At 37.3% G+C, this 19,610-nt stretch overlaps 2 long non-coding RNA genes across 4 annotated transcripts in view; one reads left to right on the top strand and one right to left on the bottom strand.

Moving 5' to 3' along the window:
• The window catches only part of LOC143414652 (uncharacterized), a 43,619-nt gene that overhangs the window by 1,828 nt on the left and 22,181 nt on the right, over positions 1–19,610 (bottom strand). Inside the window, exons 2-3 of one of the 2 annotated variants that reach the window (XR_013095308.1) lie at positions 9,008–9,111; positions 7,099–8,224 (exon numbers count right to left, since the gene is read on the bottom strand). This is a non-coding gene — a long non-coding RNA (uncharacterized LOC143414652). Of the gene's footprint in view, positions 1–7,098; positions 8,225–9,007; positions 9,112–19,610 lie in introns of those variants that run through there. The other variant, XR_013095309.1, reaches the window with a different exon arrangement.
• On the top strand, positions 1,539–7,295 carry LOC143414651 (uncharacterized). 2 transcript variants are annotated; one of them, XR_013095307.1, is made up of 5 exons: positions 1,539–1,673; positions 2,597–2,745; positions 4,876–5,040; positions 5,118–5,250; positions 7,159–7,295. It is a non-coding gene; the product is annotated as an uncharacterized LOC143414651 (long non-coding RNA). The 2 variants fall into 2 exon arrangements; XR_013095306.1 differs by lacking the exon at positions 7,159–7,295 and having other exon boundaries at positions 5,118–5,811.

The raw sequence follows: 19,610 nt of genomic DNA, 5'->3' as shown, positions 1-19,610 counted from the left end.
GTGCCCTATTTTTAGACTTTAACAAACACACACGCATGCAAATGGCCCAAACGAAAAACGATGAGTTTTCACAAAAACACTGATCAAGTCTTTTAGAACATAAGCCTTTTTATAGAATAACCTCTGAAATAGTTGGATTAAACATTTGTTCACCAGAATACGCTTCAAATACTCAGCATGTAACAGAAACCAGGAAACATTTTCAGACTGAACAAACCTGTAAAACCATTTCCGACTTCTTCACTTTAACTCAATTATCTAAACACAATGGTGAACCAAATAATGCTCATTTTGCTCTTTCATATTGGATCTACAGGTAAGATCATGATCATGTCAAGAAATACAATTTTGAATTTACTCAACAAAACTATTCCAAATAGAATAAATAATGGTTTACAATAACTAAACTCGAATAATGTTGCCAAGTATCCCTTTAGCAAAATAGAAAAGTCACATGTACTCATGTACTCACATGTACAGTCAGACTGTTGTTTTAATTGTATTAACTGTGTCTGTCCTACACTCAGAAAAATTATGGTTCTTAAATGGTTCTTCAGACGGCTTCATGGTTCTTTAAAGAACCATCATACATCAAAGAACCTTTTTATTTTGTGGATGGTTCTTCAGCTATTACAAATGGTTCTTTAAAGAACAAAAGGTTCTTCATCCTTAGCAATCTAAGTTTGGTGTAAATGGCATAAATATTTATTCACTATAATGAGGCTGTGAATTATACTGTGTGTTTTCTTTGTGTGCATGTGTGTGCGAAGGGAGAGGACGGGATACCTGGCAATTACCCTTTAAGAGAAGATGGTAGGAAACTGAATATTCAAATAAAAGCTAGAAATATTTGCTTAAAAATATACTGGTGGCAGGGGTGGGGGGCCAAAGCCTAAAGACCCTAACCCCCCCCCCCCCCCCCCCCCACACACACACACACACACACACCCCTAACCCCACAAACACATTATGAATATGGTGAGTTAACAAACAGTAGACACAATACACACATTCAAATACTGTACTTTAGTTATAAATTTTGATAAAGCATTACTATAATGGATAATATGTAATATAATATATCTATATCACTAAAGCACTTCTGGATGGATGCAAACTGCATTTCGTTGCCCTGTACCTGTGCATGTGCAATGACAATAAAGTTGAATTCTATTCTATTCTATTTTCTACTCCAAGGCATTACTTTTGAGATTATTATATATTTTTGAAAATATAGCATAATGATAATACTAGTTATTGTAAACTTTACAAACCACCCAGCAGTATGTAAAGTCAAATTATGAAATACAAGTAAATAACAATTGCAGAACAGAATGTCAGTGTAATGAACACACACTTCGTTTTGACAAAGCACTGCTTAGGTAAATGATCTGAGTAGTTGTTCATCACTGAGCAATTTGTTAATATGTGTTTCGAGCCAAATAAATGACAGGGAGAGAGACAGTGACGTCAGAACACGTCATACTATAACCTCCCGGGAGCGGACGGAGGGGGTCAGTCGTTGGGATGCGCATGCGCAGACAGAGTGCGCGAGCGGCGGGCCTTGACCTTTCGGGAAAAAAAAAAACTCACGGACGGTGACAGCGAAACGGATAACAGTCTTCAGTACCTGCTGGACTTTGAAGCTGTGGATTCTGGGACTGTTAGAAAAGGTAAAACATTTTCATTAAAACCTTATTACTGTTTTGTTTTTGTTACTCGTCATTGTAGCTTGCTGTTGATGTTGTGCTAACAGTAGCGATTAGCTAGATACGTTAGCCGTTGACGTCAGCGCAATTTAGTATCCGGTATACAGAAACTGTTTTCCTAACAAAACCACTGTTATAATTAAGTGAAGCTGCTCCCAGATAATTTGAACCTTTGGCTTCTAAAATATGTGGTTCAATTGCGTGCCTGAAGCCTGTTGTGAGCTCTGTGTCTGATCTAGAAACTCTGAAATCCTGTAGATCTGAGCCGTACATTAAATACTCACATGAACCTGTACTTTGAATTCTGTATGAGCTGTATAAAATGCAGCTATGCATAAGAGTTTTGAATGAATAATTAGATTAGATAACTCTTTATTGTCTAATCGAATTATATAGAAATGAATAGAACGTGGTTCTTTAGACTGATGCCATAGAAGAACCTTTTTTGGTGCCACAAAGAACCTTTCAAACAATGGTTTCAAACATGAGAAGGTGTGTCTTTGACTGTTCCTGCATAACTTAGTTTCGGACTAGTTGACAAGTTATGCTCCGGTCATTTGATGTTTCCAAGATAGATGTTCTTTTGTAATATAGTTAATTTTTTTGTATATTTCATTTATCCACCATCATACATCATACATACAAGCTAAGAAGAGGTCGTTATACTAACAAGAGGTATCAACGTTGGGCCAAAGTTCAGCACATGGTTAAAGTTTGTAATCCAGCCAGGGTGTAAATATCACTCAGCAGCCAGAGCTGAAGCAGGTAGCATCAACACATAAATCTACTCTACCCGGCTTAAATCACAAGAGCACCTCTGACCAAAAAGCTGTAGATTTTTCTTGTTTGCACAAATTAATCCAGATTCACATTAATTGTGTTCACAGCTCCAACAAAATGAGGAAGAGGAGGGGGAGAAACACAATTAGATTGAATTACAATTGGATGGAAGGCGAGGACAAGAAGAAGGAAGCTTAGGATGAGGAGGAAGAGAAGCAGCAGGAGCATCTTTAGGGATCCCTATGATGTCATTGAGGTTTGTTTCATTAATATGGTCCTCTCACAAAGAACGATGATTTGTTTTAGTTCACCTACTTCCTGTATTAAATAGTGATATGCAAAATGTTGTGAAAAACCATGGAACAGGCACGTATAGTGCATCTGCAGGTAAATGAACATCAAATCTCTGAGACAGACTGAAATCTGTATATTTATCACCCTTATGATAAAACCCATGTCAGCCATTGGTTTATGGACTTTGTATTTTGAAGCCTCAATATTTGCTTTATTGCTGTTGCTATGTTGGGACCATATTAGGATGAGGGATCAGAATCTGGAGTCGTGCACACTATTGTTTCATTTAGTGTGTATCCATAAGATTTGTACAGCAGATCCAAGTTGTGCCTTGAAAACAGGAAAGTCGTCTGCATAGAGGAGAACTGTAATAGCAGGCTTGTACAAAGTGAGGCTTTGTGCACTCGTTTTACTTCTGTCACCCTGTTTTGATGGAGATTTCACTTGAAATCAGGCAAGAACTGGACTTATTTTTTATGTGTTCTTGTGAATTGATTGTGTATCGCATATGTTTGATTTGACTTTCTGCAAGACAACAGTCGTCCACTGGCCAAAAAAGTTTTCCAAATACCTCCACGTAGAGCAGGGCGATATGGCCAAAAATATTTATCACGATATATATTTGAAAATTTGCGATAACGATATAACCGACGATATAATTGATGCGAGACAAAATACAACTCCACAACATTACTAGCGCAAAAAGACAACCTTCCATTTATTTTCACTTAAACAAGAAGCTGGTTTTTATGTACATTAAAGCTTTATAAAAATGTAACAGTGCAAATGCAAATTCCTTGCTGAAAGTTTAACCAAAAGGCATTTCCAGTAGAAATGGGCTGACACATCCTGAGCATAACCATGTATAATATCCACTGAAGTTAAAAAGAGGTGCTTTGCAACATTAAACTGCAGTGTGCAGTACGTATTTTTCGGACCATAAGGTGCACAGGATTATAAGGCACATTAAGCGAAACAAAGCGGTCAGATAAATCAAACTTTATTAAACTCATTCTTCTTGCTTCCTCCACTTCTGTACCATTGATTCATTAATGTTGAATTCTCTGGCAGCTGCTCTATTCCCATGTTGTTGCAGTATATTAATGACTAACCTCGTATTGTGGATGGATTATCTCAGTTGTTCTCCTGACTGAAGTTTGGTCCGTTTACAGCATCCTGCCATGCGATTGCATTTGTCTCTAACTATCAGGAACTTTAACGTTAACGTTTATAAGTTGAAAAGTGTTAGTGTTCGTCCTCCAGCTTCACTGTTTATGTTATGCTAACATAGCTGTGTCGCTAGCGATCACGTAGCACATCATTATATACCAGCTAGCCCAACTTCAGTAACCCTACAAACGTCACTGCTGTTTAGTTTCCTGTCTTCATTTATGTTGGAAGTGATAGCAGAGCTGTACGTTTGAATTTTTTCAGAAATCTCTCAGTCAGAACATGCTATATCATGCTTAGGTAACTAGCGAAACTAGCGAGCTAACTTCCTGCTAACTTCTAACTCCGTTAAATGTAATAACTTTTGTTTTCATGGATGCCTGGAAGTTAAACTTTATAGTTACACCTGGTAAAGCAGCAATGCTGATCGTTTTATTAAAGATGAAAGAATTTATACAGTTTTTAACTCCCAGTGATGCTGCAGTGTTGTTTGACCTGAGTTTAGGACCCAGATTACTCCCAGATTTAAGAGCATCTTAGTCCGACAAATATGACAATAACAACGGCCGCTTGCATGTTCTGCAAAAAAATGTGCTTTGTTGTGTATCTGACGGACAAACACCAAACCAGTTCCACATAACGGAAGTTGCACCATTTTTACAAACCAATTCTGGTTCATCTGTTTCACTCAACAATCGGCCATGTGCGTATGAAAACAAAGGCACTGCGCATGCGCGTTTTACTCCCATTCTATCGCGATATTTCATTTTCCTATCGTTGCCTAACATTATACCGGTATTACCGTGAACGGTATAATATGGCCCAGCCCTACCTCCACGTGATCTAGCCTGGATTTAGAAAAGAATAGCAAAAAAAAATCTGCACCTCCTGCTTCAGATGAAATTTGTGTTTCTGTGTTCAGAGGCAGCGGCGAGAGGGGAGACCTCGGCTCATCCAGCTGGAGAGCCTGACCAGGAGGAGTCGAACATTAACTCATTTCTTCCAGGGCACCCTGCAGACTCGGCTACTGGCAACAGCAAGGGATGACATGAACGCCAAACTGGAGTCCATCACAGGTCAACTGCAGGTATGCGAGTCAGACCTTCTGAGGAGGGTTTCACTTTTCTCTCTTCTTTATAATTGACTCTTTTCTCTCTCTTTCAGCTCCTTGTCTCAGAGTGAGAGGGATTTGAAGCACAAAGGGAGGAACTTGTCGTTTGGTTGGCTGATATGGATGTCCGCCTGAGAGGTTGACCAGCTGACAGGAAACACCAGTGAAAAACTGAAACAACTGCAGGTGTGGGCTTGTTTTGATATGACATATATTTGATATGAAACATACGTCAGAGACATTATCCTAAACTGGACTAACCAAGGACCATGAGTACAACATGAAACGTACATTACATAGCGTAAGGCTGAAGTTCATTGATCATTTTAATCATAAACTTGTTGTTGAAATATTTTTACTGAACATGCAAACATCTGCTGATGAAAATGTGTTGATTTATTGGTCTGTTATGAAGCTATTGCTATTTCTAATGTGTTTTATCACTTTCTGATGTTTTATTAATTAAACAATACATGTATTATTTGTTGTGTTATCTGTAGATATAGTATTTATATATATTTATTTATAGTATAGCCAATATATTTAATTATTACTGTTTAAAACACTAATATGTGACATGTATTAGTAGTGATGTTGTGCTGAGGGTTAAAATGCCTTTTTGTCTTTTGGTAACTACAAAATGACAAACCATTAATATATGTCTATGCTGTGCTCGTATTTATTTTACCCTACTCAAATTCAATTTATGATGCATTTTATTTTGAAAGATTTAAAATGGTTTTTTTAAAGAACCACTCAAAAAAGGTTCTTTAAAATGGTTCTTTTAAAGAACCATTTGAAGGAGCTTTTTAAAAAAGGTTCTTTAAAGAACCATTTTTAAAAAGGTTCTTTGAAATTGATTGATTGTCATGAGACACTCTCGCAAGAAAATCAGGGTTTTAGTAACGCAGTGACGCAGCGTGCTTACGGGAAAGTAACAGTAATCTAATTACCGTTTTTGCAATAGTAATCCCTTACTTTACTCGTTTCTCAAAAAAAGTAATCGGATTACAGTAACGCGTTACAAGTAACACAAGTAACGCGTTGCTGCCCATCTCTGTCTATGATTTCAGCAAAGCATCTTCAGTAGAGAGTCATTATATGTAAACTACTTGGGAAGGATTTTTCTGCTTTCATCAGTGTAGTACAGAATCTTGTTAATCCTGTGTTATTACAAGGAAAAAATAGCATCAGATGATGGAGCATGATTTATTTACACAGTTTAAAAAGATGTATCATTCATTTGTTTTTTGTGTCATACTTTAAAAAACTTACGGTGAGCGCCCTGGGGACCCAAAAAGGTCCTGCCCCAAAAGTGCAATAAAAAGATTATATATTCATATTTTTTTCAACTTTAAATTGGTCAGTCTTTTAAAACTACTTCTCCCTGAAATATTCAAATAAAGTTTTAATTATATTTTTGTTGTTTTAACCCTTTAAATCCCAGTTTTATTACATGAGCGCCCTGTTTTTTTTAGCCCCAAAAAACAAAAAACTAAATATTTTCCAAAAAGAACATTTGAAGTAATATTTGTTTGTTATTATAATTAGGCCTTTAGATGGACCAAAGATTGGCACCAACATTCATTTCGATCCACTTTTATTTTTTTTGCAGGAGCGCATTTCATAAAATGCACACACTATCGGTCCTAATCGACCACGCCCAAAAAGTGCTATAAAAAATGTATATATTAATATTTTATTCCACTTTAAATTAGCCAATCTTTTAGACCTACTTCTCCTTGAAATATTCATGTCAAGTTTTAATTACATTTCACGGATTTTAACCCTTTATATCCAGGTTTCGTCACATTTATTGTACTATTCTTAGTTAGCGTATTGTCTGTCTTGTCTTAATGTTGGTTTAAAATGGAGCACTGTAACAAAAAATAATTTCCCCCAGGGATCAATAAAGTATTCTGATTCTGATGAGCGCACTGCTTTTTTTTTTTTTTGCCCCAAAAAACAAAACTTGAATATTTTCCAAAAAAAACATTTGAGGTAATATTCAATTGTTATTATAATTAGGCCTTTAGATGGACTAAAGATTGGCACCAACATTCATTTCGATCGCCTTTTTTTTTTTTTTTTCAGGACCAGAAAATGGTCTCCAGGCGGCAAATGCTCCTCCTCTAGGCCGAAAAAAGTGCATCTTCCCGGGGTAAGTCGCGACGATGACCGGGGCACGATCACCGGGGACTCCTTTTTCCAGCCCACACGTCCGATACCACGTGACAACAAATACGTCATTTCCTGTTGACTAAAAAAAAATGCACCCTCTCATGGTCCTAGGGACCGAAAATGGTCCCGCCCGATCAGCGGGCGAAGCCGCTGCTGCACGCCGGAAATGAGGCTTCGCTTCCCGCAGGTCTGTCTAAGCAGCCCGCTGTTTTCCAGCCCGGGGTCAAATGTGGAGCAAGGGCGCCACCCGGTGGACAAATAAAAAAATTACAACTCTAAGGCCCATAGACCAAAACGAAACGGAAACATAAGTAATCACCAAGACATTAACGGTAATAATTCTGCAGTGAAAAATAGCGTTTATAATGGAAGTCAATGGGCCCAAAACGGTCCCTAGGGTGTTCAGTGTGAGTATTTTTGCTGCTAAGCCGTGTTAGGCTGATGTAAGAAAATCAGACTGAAATTTTGAATCTTACAAAAACGAAACCGGGTGGCAAGTTTCGCTATATTACACCCAACACGGTGGAAATGGCTTTCATACGAATAAAAAAAAAAAAGTGGCAAAGAAAGGTCCCAGTATGACACAAGTTAAACAGCTCTTTTTCAGCAGTTATTCTTTCAGTGTCTCTTCTCCTAAAGACTCCCTCCTCTCCAGTCAGCTGCCAGCTACAAGTTTCTACCCTGAGAGAGCCACGATCTTCAGGAGGAAAGATGGAAGGACATCCATGAATGTGTCTAAAGGAGAGATTTTCTATAACCATAATGTGACCTTCCAGACAGATTACAGTACCCTATGCTCCGTGTGAAAACAGGAAGGGGCTACTGTATACACATTATGATCTTTTTACTTTTTTTTTACTCATCTTTTATTGAGTAGAAACGCCTGCTGACATGATGATCTCTGTCACTTCTGCAGTGGTTGTTCTGGTTCTTCTCATCTTCGTAGTTGCCACTGAATTTTTCTTTCTGTCTTTTCTCTCTGACATGACATGGGTGTGAAAAAAATGTGCTACTGATGATCAGTTATTTTCTACATAAAATCCAGTCCAAGATCAGTGGATTAACATGATGTTTTGGTCCTTTCTATTTCAAGTAAAATATATTTTTATGTTTCCTCTGATTGTTACAATATATTACCTATAATTTTCAGAAAATAGACCATAAATATAGAAAATTTAATAAGCTATAAACTAGTTATAAAAATTAGGTGATGGGTTACTAGGTACTGTCAGCTTTGGTGCACTTTTGTATTGAATATTCAAGTTTCACAATTCAAACTTTGTCCTACTGGAACAGACCACTGCCAATGTTTCATCATTGGATAAAGGTGATTACTCTGAACAAGTTTTATTAATTGCTCTAACTCTTCAAGTGGACCCAAATGGTTGTAACTGTAATATTCCACCTCTACACAATATATATTTTGATTTACAGACACAGGAGAAGCAGCATCATTAATCATTCCGCTTTGCAATACTCCCTACTGGTTAACAAGGACTTAACTTGTCAAAAATATAACTGCTAACCAAGGTTTGTGGCCTTTAACTGTTCCGTATAAATCATTGTTGAAATCCAGTCCAAAGTGGAATTTAGAGTACATATCAATGTTATGTCCAGTTTAATTTATTTTACCCACCACACTGCTAAAAGAATGGGATAATGAGATCACATAATCTGATGTATACATCAAGAGAAAAAGTAACATGGCTTTCTTTTTCCAAGGTAGATTACAACTCAGAATCTAACATGTGTCTGTTTTTACTTTCTCTTTGCAGTTCTTCCCTCATTTTCTGTCCTCCAGAAGACTCCCTCCTCTCCAGTCAGCTTCCACGCTACAGGTTGCTATCCTCAAAGAGCCGTGATGTTCTGGAGAAAGGATGGAAGGAGCTTCAGTGCTCTGCTGGGGTTATACAGCACTGTGAGATCTTTAAGCTAAGATGGGGCATGAATATGTAGGAGAACAATTCTTACATTTTAGAGAGACTCCAAGATTTTAAGGCGTAGTGCGAATTCACATAAGCCAGATCACATTGATGAACAGGTCATCATTAAGTAAGAGAGAAATGTGGTATAGCTGGTGCCTCAGTTAGATTTGATATGGAAATATGCACTGGAAGAGACCAGGATACTCAAATCAGCCCTCACATTTTTCATTACTTTTACTTATTTTTTCCAGCCAAATGTTAAACATGAGGTAATTTTCTAATCAGATGTTATAGATGAGGTTTCCAGTGAATGTAAAAAGTAGAAATGCAAACCAGAATTTCACTGCTGCAATTGTCTGTAACTAACTGCATACACTTCAGTAATTATTTAATTTATTTCTTTTTATATTCATACTAGAAAAAAAAAGCAATATCTGACTAATATTTCATATTATCAGTTCCATTGATATCGTACAGATAAGAATATTGGTAACAGCATTGTTTGTTTCTGTGGGTATGTTCTTGGTATCTTAGCAGTTCTTGTCATTACCGCTTGATTATAGTACACCTGAACTATCCAGTGCTGGCTCTGCACTTAGGATGTATCATGATTTAATAGTTAGTTAGTTTTTATTTTCATGTGCTATGAAACAAGTGTGTGTTTGACTTTACATGTTTGAACCTTAGGGGTGACACAGGACTTTGTATTGCTAGAGAAACGTTTTAATTGTGGACCCTTTGCTGTCAACTATTTTAATGTTTGATATTGGCAGACCTTAAAGAGATCATAGTTTTGTTTTATGTATGGTAATGTTCAAAGTCGTTGGCCCCTCCACATATCTTTATATTTTGCTGGGCAAATTTGGTTACCAGGAACAGTAATTTCTTGACAAATGTGCAATCATACAGGTGTGGTGAAAAGTTTAGATTCACTCCTTATGGGTATGAGTGTTATGGGAATTTGGGTTTTTAATGATTTAGCTGAACTGTTTTTTTTTTTTTTTTTTTACCTGAATGGTATGATTGTACAGTATTGTATCTTTAATGACTTTAAAAAGCAAGAATTGGGTGCACACGTTTTTAATTTACTGAGGAGAACAAACGGCTATATGGCAGCTGTGTCACTGACAACTGACAATCTAAATGTTCTTGCTTAACAATGACTGTAAAAAAATCAACATTGATCAGAAACTTTTATTCCTCGTTTATGCAAACAGATTGAAAATTGGAATTATTTCAAATATACAGTTATGTTGTTTAAAAATGTTCAGTATAAATGAGTTTTTAGCTTCAGCCTAAACTGAAAATGTATACACAATCTGAAGACAAATAAAACAAAGCTCAAAATCAAGATCTTTTTTTTTATTTTTTGTTTTTTATTATTTGTTGGTAATAATTTCATGTGGTCTTTAGTGAACAGTTCCACAAGTTCTTGTTACTCTTCTGGGCTTTTAAATAAAGTGAGTAATCTTCTTTGTAACGCCACCATGTGTCAGGTAAACTTTAGTGTACAGATGAAAACATCCTAGAGAAGATATTTGGTCTTCTCAATGGGGCCTTACTTTTGAAAATTCTGACAATCATTTTGTCAAGTCTTGGATTTCCATTATTCATAAACCCCAGGACATTGTCAGCACCTCTCCACTTTTCCCGGAGTTCATTGTATACTGTCACAGTGAGATCTTCCATGTTCTCCAAGGAGATTTCAAGATTTTGGGACACAATTTTAGCCCACAAGATAGCCAACACTTACTTCTCTTTGATCAAAGAACACTGGATGACGTCACAGTTGCTGTGCCCATCCGTGCTACTGTCATCTAGCGGTTGCTAGGCAACAGTCATTCGATGTGGGCGGGGCTTGGTAATTATCAAAGGGCAGTGGGCGGGGCCTACAGGACACGAGCCAATCCGGTTGTTCAGTGATGACGCGACGAATCCTACTTCCGGGTCTAAAGTAGTCTGTGTTTAATATGGCTTTTGTGTTGTTAACATGTTTAATGTTACGTATTTTCTTCTATTTGATCTCAAAAAGCTCCTAAAACAGTCAGTGATCACTGTTGACCTCCCTCGGCTTTTATTACCGCTAATCATTTATTTAAGCTCAGTTTTTAAAACCTTAGGATGTAACTACAGCCCAGCCCATGCAGCAGTATATGAATGACTAACATCGTATTGTGGATGGATTATCTCAGTTGTTCTCCTGGCTGAAGTTTGGTCCTTTTACAGCATCCTGCCATGCGATTACATTTGTTCCTGACCACCGACAACACTCACGTTAACTTTTATCAAGTGGAAAAAAAGTTAGCTTGTTTATATTATGCTAACATAGCTGTGTCGCTAGCTGTCACGTAGCAGATCATTATATACCAGCTAGCCCAACTTCAGTAACCCTACAAACGTCACTGCTGTTTAGTTTTCTGTCTTCATTTATGCTGGAAGTGATAACAGAGCTGTACGTTTTAATTTGTTTCCAAAACCCCGCAGTCAGGACATGCTATATTGTATTTAGATAGAAGCTAGCGAGCTAACTCCCTGCTAACTTCTAACTCCGTTAAATGTCATAAATTCCGTTTTCATGGATGCCTGGATGTTAAACTCAATTGTTACACCTGGTAGAGCAGAACGCTGATCATTTTATTAAAGATGAAAGACTTTAGACAGTTTTTCAACTCTCAGTAATGCCATAGTGATCGTTTGATATATGGACCTGCAGCGGAGTTTAGACCCAGACACTGCTAGTGACGTCGGACTGAACAACCGGATAAATAGAATTCCAGAACTCCATAAACACCTGCGATTTAGTTCAGAGCGCATTCATGCATCAGAACAGCGAGCAACATTCAAACACATTTAGTTCACAAAGAGCAGACATGTTAGTGGATGCAACAGAGACAACCAATGAGAAGGGAGCTCCGGTGTCCACACAGACAGAGGAGTGTCTTGAGTCAGTGGACGCTGATTCCCATGAGAAAACAGGGGTAACACGAGCAAAGGAAGACATGGTAACAGAAATATCTGTAGACAACTGTGGTGATAATAAAAAAACAAACTCCGGAACTGGAGACAGAGGCCAGTGCAAGTCTTCAGCATGTGGACACACAATCCCAAACCACAGCCACAGCAGAACCAAGAAAGAGCTGTATGAAGAAAAAGTCCACAGCTGATACAAAAGACTGGGACAAAATAGAAGCTTGTCCCATGAAAAAGCCTGCAATGCCAGCTGCATATGAGTCAGACGTTGATAAATGCAAGGAAACGGAGGCAAAAGGAGGAAAAGACAGCATCCTGAAAGAAATATCTGTAGACAACTGCGGTGATAATAAAAAAAACAGGTACTGCAGAACTGAAGACAGAGGCCGGCAAATGTCTTCAGCATGTGGACACACAATCCCAAGCCATAGCAGAACCAAAGAAAAGCTGTATGAAGAAAAAGCCCACAGCTGATACAAAACACTGGGACAAAATAAAAGCTTGTCCCGTGGAAAAGCCTGTGATTCCAGCTGTACATGACTCAGAAGTTGATTCTTCTTCTGTCATCAGTCTGGCATCTGATGATGTGTCTGCAGAAAAAATGTTTGTTTATGCACTTACTCAGTTGGTAGTTTCACGGGCCTTAGAGAAAGTCTCCTCTAAACACAAAGACTCCACAAGGATTCCCAACTGTTATCGTCTGCTTGAGAAAATCTGGCCTGAAATTGAGGGAAAACATTTGGATCTATGTCCAAAGAGGCTGCCCAGTATTGCGAAAGCCATTTTCACCAATCTTTACAAAGCGCATAAGTGCAAGGAAAAAGATTTGATTTCAAGTCTGAAGGAAGAGCTTGAGGATGATATTACTGTCCCAACATTCACCAGACATCTGCTGGCATTACCCAAAAGAATACTTACTTTATCTAAAAACCGAGACGAGTACAGAGAACTTGTGGAACGCTTTGCTAGAGATCTGGTTATGCACGCAATGAGCAATACAAATGAAGCAGGGAAATTGCCTCTAGGGACTGATGAAGCCATTAAACAGAGGCTTGCCCAAAAAGTCTGGGGTAAAATTGTGTCCCAAAAGCTTAAAATCTCCTTGGAGGACATTGAAGAGGTCAGCGTGGCAGTATACAATGAACTCCAGGAAAAGTGGAAATATCCAAACACTGTCATGCAGTTAATGAAAATTGGCCACCGAAATGTTGACAAAGAGATTGTCAAAAGTTTCATAAGAAATGCACCATTGAAGAGACCAAATATCTTCTCTAGGATGTTTTACCTGACAGCTGCATCTGATTGTGTGGCAAAACTCTTAATTCTGGAGATTCTCAATTAAAGCCAGACTGGCAAGAAAATAATTGGCAATCTAACCAACCTGGGTAATAATCATTTCACCACATGGAATTATTAATAACAAAAAATAAATAATTAAAATAAAAAAAAATCCTGATTTTGTGCTTTGCTTTGTCTTTAGGCTGTGTATATATTTTCAGCTTAGGCTGAACCTAAAAACTCATATATACTGAACACTTGTACACAACGTGACTAAATGATTTGCATGGGTCCAATTTACAATTTGTTTGCATAAATGAGGGATAAAAATTGTTGATCAACGATTATTTATTTATTTTTTTTGTATAATCATTATTAAGCAAGGTCTTTGGTCTTAGATTGTCAGTTAGGTTTGGGAATGAGTAATGAAACCTTGCGTCATATAGTGTTTAGAAAAGTGCGTTTAAGAAACATTTAACATATAAAAAAATAAATAAATAAATACAAAAAGGGTTTTAAAAAGTGTGTAAGAGCCAAAGTGAATGTTTATGTTCTGTTTATTTATTGTGGTGGTTCAGGTGTTTTGATTTTCCTGCACCTCAGGTGATCGCGTGTTATTTACGTGACACAGGCGTACTCATCAGGGAGGAGGTGGCTCTGATCGGGTGTTCACCCACTATTTTCACAACAGTGATGTGTATATATGTGTGTTGTGGGTGCACAAGTATGCATATATGTCTGTAAATTGTATATCTTTTGACGTATTACTGGGGTTAAATAAATAAAAATTACATGCATTATGTAATGTAATTGTATTGAATTTCTGAGGGAAGAAAAAGTGTTGACTATTAATTACTAAATAGTGGAAAGGGGGTGGGATTAAATAAGCTTATGCTTCTTCCTAGTCCTTTTGAACATGTAAGTTACTTATAATTATTGTTGCTTTGTTTTCCTTTTGTTTGTTTGTCTCTTTTTTCCCAGTTGTTTTTATTTAAACATGTTTAAAATAAAGATTCAATACAAATACAAATGCTCACAAACGATGTAAGTTAATACATGCGCTATTTGTTTTGATTGAAAGCAAACGTTTATTGTTTAAGTTTTAAATAAATACGTGAAACACAAGTGGGATTTAGTATGGCTTATTGGTCACGTCACTGCTCTTCTGTTTAATGTAGAAGCAACAGTGTTGATCTGTGGCATAAGGACTGTTACAGATGAACCTGCATACTGGGTTTTGCTGGGTAATATGACCAATATACAGCCAGAGGTTGGCCATAAGATAGACTTCTCCTCTTCAGCTGCCCAAAAAAAGGCTCTCAATCAAAACATAAACAGACCATCTGTAGTGACAGGTAAAAGGAGCCGTCCTCAAAACAGAAAAATCCCACCTGCTACTGTGGAGGAGTTGTCACTGCTACTGGATACTTTACTAACACAGTAAAGCTGTGGGTTGTGACCCATAATGTTTGATCTAGGGGTCTAGATTTATGCCTGTAGTGCACTGCCGTGTAAATAATTTGCATTTACCGAATATGTACTGACTGAGTACCACTGTTCAAAAGTTGAATAAAGAAACAAACTAATTTTTGCCTCTTTTTTTTATTAAAACCACCTTATAGAACATCACATCAGTTACAATGTAGAATCAATGTCATTTATAGTTTACAAATGACAAAATGTTTACACAAAATCATGACAGTGTTTACATGATATCACCCACTACTAACATTACTTTATTTACTGTATCTTTTGAAAAAATACAGCAATTCTAACAACACAAGACTTAAGAATATTTAACAGGAGCAGGTTTCATTTTTCCCTGGTTTTATTATCACACTGTTCACCAAAACGCAGCAAACCTTCACCATCTTATCCAGGAGGGTCACCTCTTCACTCTCACATGGAAGAAGTAATCTGATTGGCATGGTGGTATGTTTGAAGCAGGTCCCTTGTGTAGCGCTGGAACCCAGTCATGATGTGTTTCACCCATTTCATAGGCTGGTTTACTGCAATAATGCCAAATAATTAGCAACTCTATAAATAGAAGGTAGTTCTGCAAAATCACTCAGTAGGATGTTTGTTCTAATTTGCTATGAGCTCAGAGCGCATAGAAAATAAAACTAATAGGCTATAAAGAGTGATATGAACATATTTCGAACTTACCGGAATGAAAATGTCAGGAGCATCAACAGATATTTGGAGATGGAAGAGAACTGGATATCAGCTCGTCTCACAGCTGCTATCCAGGCTAGACACCTTCGTTTGGTAACATCAATACACGAGCTGCCTCATGTTGCTTCCGGGTTGGGAAAGAATTAAAAGATAAACCCTTTTCAAGCTTATTCTCTTGCCGATCGTGCGATCGAACATTGCAGACGACCACACAGCAAGAACGAACCATGGCTGTTGGTGTGTGCCTTTGCTCCCTCTTCACTTGTGCTAGACCTCCAAAATGGCGGATCGGGCCAAAATCCTTTCCAAGCCCAACCCCGTGACATCACGCTCCAAAGCCCTATAACTGTGTCCAGGTGTTAAATTCATCCATGTGATTCAGCAACACTGTAAAATAATATTCATTTCTTCGGTAAGAAGTGTGTGTTTCTAAAAAAAGCAAAAAAATTCTCTGTTATCGACTGGGAATGAAGAGATTATAAATATATTCGAGAATGCATATAGAGATGGACCCTATCAAAAAATCATTTACAAATTATATTGTTCACTGATCAATCTACGGGGTCATGATACAAGATATGTTAAAGTAAGATGGGAAACAGAGAGCAATCTAGTCTTAACAGGAGAGGAATGGGATGGGATTTGTAGGCAGCAGTGGTCAGTAACAAGCTCCCCCTCGTGGAGGGAATTCAGCTGGAAGAATGTATTTCGTTATTTTATTACCCCAGCCCAAAAATCCAATTATTCTCAGAATACAACATGCTGGAGGCATTGTGGACATGCAACAGCAAATCATTTTCACATTTTTTGGGAAGGTCCCCGTGTGGTACCATTTTGGAAGGAAATACGTAAGGTCATGGAAACAATCTTCCAAAAGAAAGTACAATTTCATTTTGCATTATTGTACCTAGGCAACCTAGAGAGTCTTAATCTATGCAAACCGGATAAGTATTTGTTCAGTGTGCTGTCGGTAGCTTGCAAAAAGGCCATAACTCGCCTTTGGATTAAAGAGGATATTCCTACCATAGATGAATGGATTGATGTGATATATAATATTTTTGTTATGGAAAGAATAACTTTTAGGCTAAAGTGCCAGGCGGACTCTTTTGAAGAATATTGGTTGAAATGGTTGAAATATGTACAAAATGGGAGGCCCGATTTTGTATAATGTCATTGTATTTCTTGGTTTGTTTATTCTTGTGTTTTGTTTTGTCTTGTTTTGGTCCGTTTGTCTCTTCTGTTGTGGTTCGGTTTGGTTTTGCTTTCCCCCTCACGGTGATTAAATTGAATTTGTTGTATATGTTGTATAAATAAGAAAACTAATAAAACATAAATTAAAAAAAAAAAAAAAAAAGAAGCGTGTGTTTCTGTCGTCATTATTTTACGCGTCGGGAGTGAGAACGGGTTGATTTCACTCACATGTGCTGTACCAGTGTACCTTTATAAGACTTTATAAAAATGTAACAGTGCAAATGCAAATTCCTTGCTGAAAGTTTAACCAAAAGGCATTTCCAGTAGAAATGGGCTGACATATCCTGAGCATAACCATGTATAATATCCACTGAAGTTAAAAAGAGGTGCTTTGCAACATTAAACTGCAGTGTGCAGTACGCATTTTTCGGACCATAACGTGCACGGGATTATAAGGCACATTAAGCGAAACAAAGCAGTCAGATAAATCAAACTTTATTCAAGCTTCCTCCACTTCTGTACCATTGATTCATTAATGTTGAATTCTCTGGCAGCTGCTCTATTCCCATGTTGTTGCAGTATATTAATGACTACATTACTTATGTTCGGGGGAAATTGGCACGGGGCATTGCTGTCCTGGGGAAAGCAAAGCATATGTTGGATCAGAAAGCACTGCACATTTTATACTGTGCTTTACTACTGCCATATATGAGCTACTGTGTAGAGGTCTGGGGAAACACATACAAAAGTAACACACAAACAATAACTATAATACAGAAAAGGGCCATTAGATTAATAAATAATGTAGGGTACAGGGACCATACAAATGCACTCTTTGTCAAAATGCAAGCTATTAAATTCCAAGACTTGGTGAAGCTTAAAACAGCGCAAATAATGTATAAAGTAAGAAATAAATTGCTTCCCAAAGAAATCTGTAAATTGTTCATAGAAAGAGAAGGTGGGTATAACTTAAGAGGGAAATGGAATTTAAAAATACAAAGTGCTAGAACAACTTTAAGAACTATGTCTATCTCAATTGCAGGAGTTAAATTATGGAACAGTCTAACAGAAGAAATAAAAGACAGTCAAAACATAAAACAGTTTAAAGTAAAATATAAAAACCTAATTTTAAATAAGTATAAGAATGAAGAAAACGGGGTTAACCCAGGACGGTAATGTTGCTGGTAATGGTGTTGCGGTTCTTTTTTGTTTTTTTGTTTTGTTTTGGTTTGTTGTTTTTCCATAACTTGTGTATCTGCAAATATACACATTCTGTATTTTTCATATGAAAGAAACTATACTGTGGTGGGGCTTGCTAATTTCTTGTTTTTGATTTATGTATGTTATGTTTTGTTTTACTTCATATGTTTCATATGTTGTTTGTTTAATTTAAGACAAAAAAAAAAATTAAATGAATGAGAGGTAAAACTTGAGGGGGTAGGGACAAATAAGTAAATACTTCAGCCTACTCCTTTTCAAACAAATAATGGAATGATATTTTGTAATGATTGTGAAGGCAAATGTTTGAAATGTTTGAAATAAAAATGAACTGAACTGAACTGAACTGAACTAACCTTGTATTGTGGATGGATTATCTCAGTTGTTCTCCTGACTGAAGTTTGGTCCGTTTACAGCATCCTGCCATGCGATTGCATTTGTCTCTAACCATGAGGAACCTTCACGTTAACGTTTATAAGTTGAAAAGTGTTAGTGTTCTTCCTCCAGCTTCACTGTTTATGTTATGCTAACATAGCTGTGTCGCTAGCGAACACGTAGCACATCATTGTATACCAGCTAGCCCAACTTCAGTAACCCTACAAACGTCACTGCTGTTTAGTTTCCCGTCTTCATTTATGTTGGAAGTGATAGCAGAGCTTTACGTTTGAATTTTTTCAGAAATCTCTCAGTCAGAACATGGTATATCATGCTTAGGTAACTAGCAAAACTAGCGAGCTAACTTCCGCTAGCTTCCTACTAACTTCTAACTCCGTTAAATGTAATGACTTTTGTTTTCATGGATGCCTGGAAGTTAAACTTTATAGTTACACCTGGTAAAGCAGCAATGCTGATCGTTTTATTAAAGATGAAAGAATTTAGACAGTTTTTAACTCCCAGTGATGCTGCAGTGTTGTTTGACCTGAAGAATACGGCGTTTAGGACCCAGATTACTCCCAGATTTAAGAGCATCTTAGTCCGACAAATATGACAATAACGACGGCCGCTTGCATGTTCTGCAAAAAAATGTGCTTTGTTGCGTATCTGACGGACAAACACCAAACCAGTTCCACATCACTGAAGTTGCACCATTTTTACAAACCAATTCTGGTTCATCTGTTTCACTCAACAATCGGCCATGTGCGTATGAAAACAAAGGCACTGCGCATGCGCGCTTTACTCCCATTCTATCGCGATATTTCATTTTCCTATCGTTGCCTAACATTATACCGGTATTACCGTGAACGGTATAATATGGCCCAGCCCTACCTGCACATGTGATGTGACAATAAGTGATTTGATTTGAGAGTTCAAACTCACTGCTGTAATAACTTATAATGATTAATATAATAACTAGAATATTGGCCACATATATTTACACTGACTTTAGTCAGTTTAAATAGTTTATAAATTTGTCTTTCATTCTTGAATTAACTAGTTAAATATTTAATCTAACTAAACCCTAAAGATGGAGTCAGAAGACAACAGTCACCTGAAGGGGCTGAAGATTTTAAAGACCCTACAGAACAATCAGTAAATGTGTGTAAATCTGTGATTCTGCGAGTAACACACTGGGTTCAGTTTGGAGGTTGAACTCTCACTCACCAGGAT

This window comes from Maylandia zebra, linkage group LG22 (genome assembly GCF_041146795.1).
Source record: "Maylandia zebra isolate NMK-2024a linkage group LG22, Mzebra_GT3a, whole genome shotgun sequence".
Lineage (NCBI taxonomy): Eukaryota > Metazoa > Chordata > Actinopteri > Cichliformes > Cichlidae > Maylandia > Maylandia zebra.
Note: the sequence above shows the minus strand (reverse complement) of the source record. Positions and strands in the feature narration are given on the sequence as shown.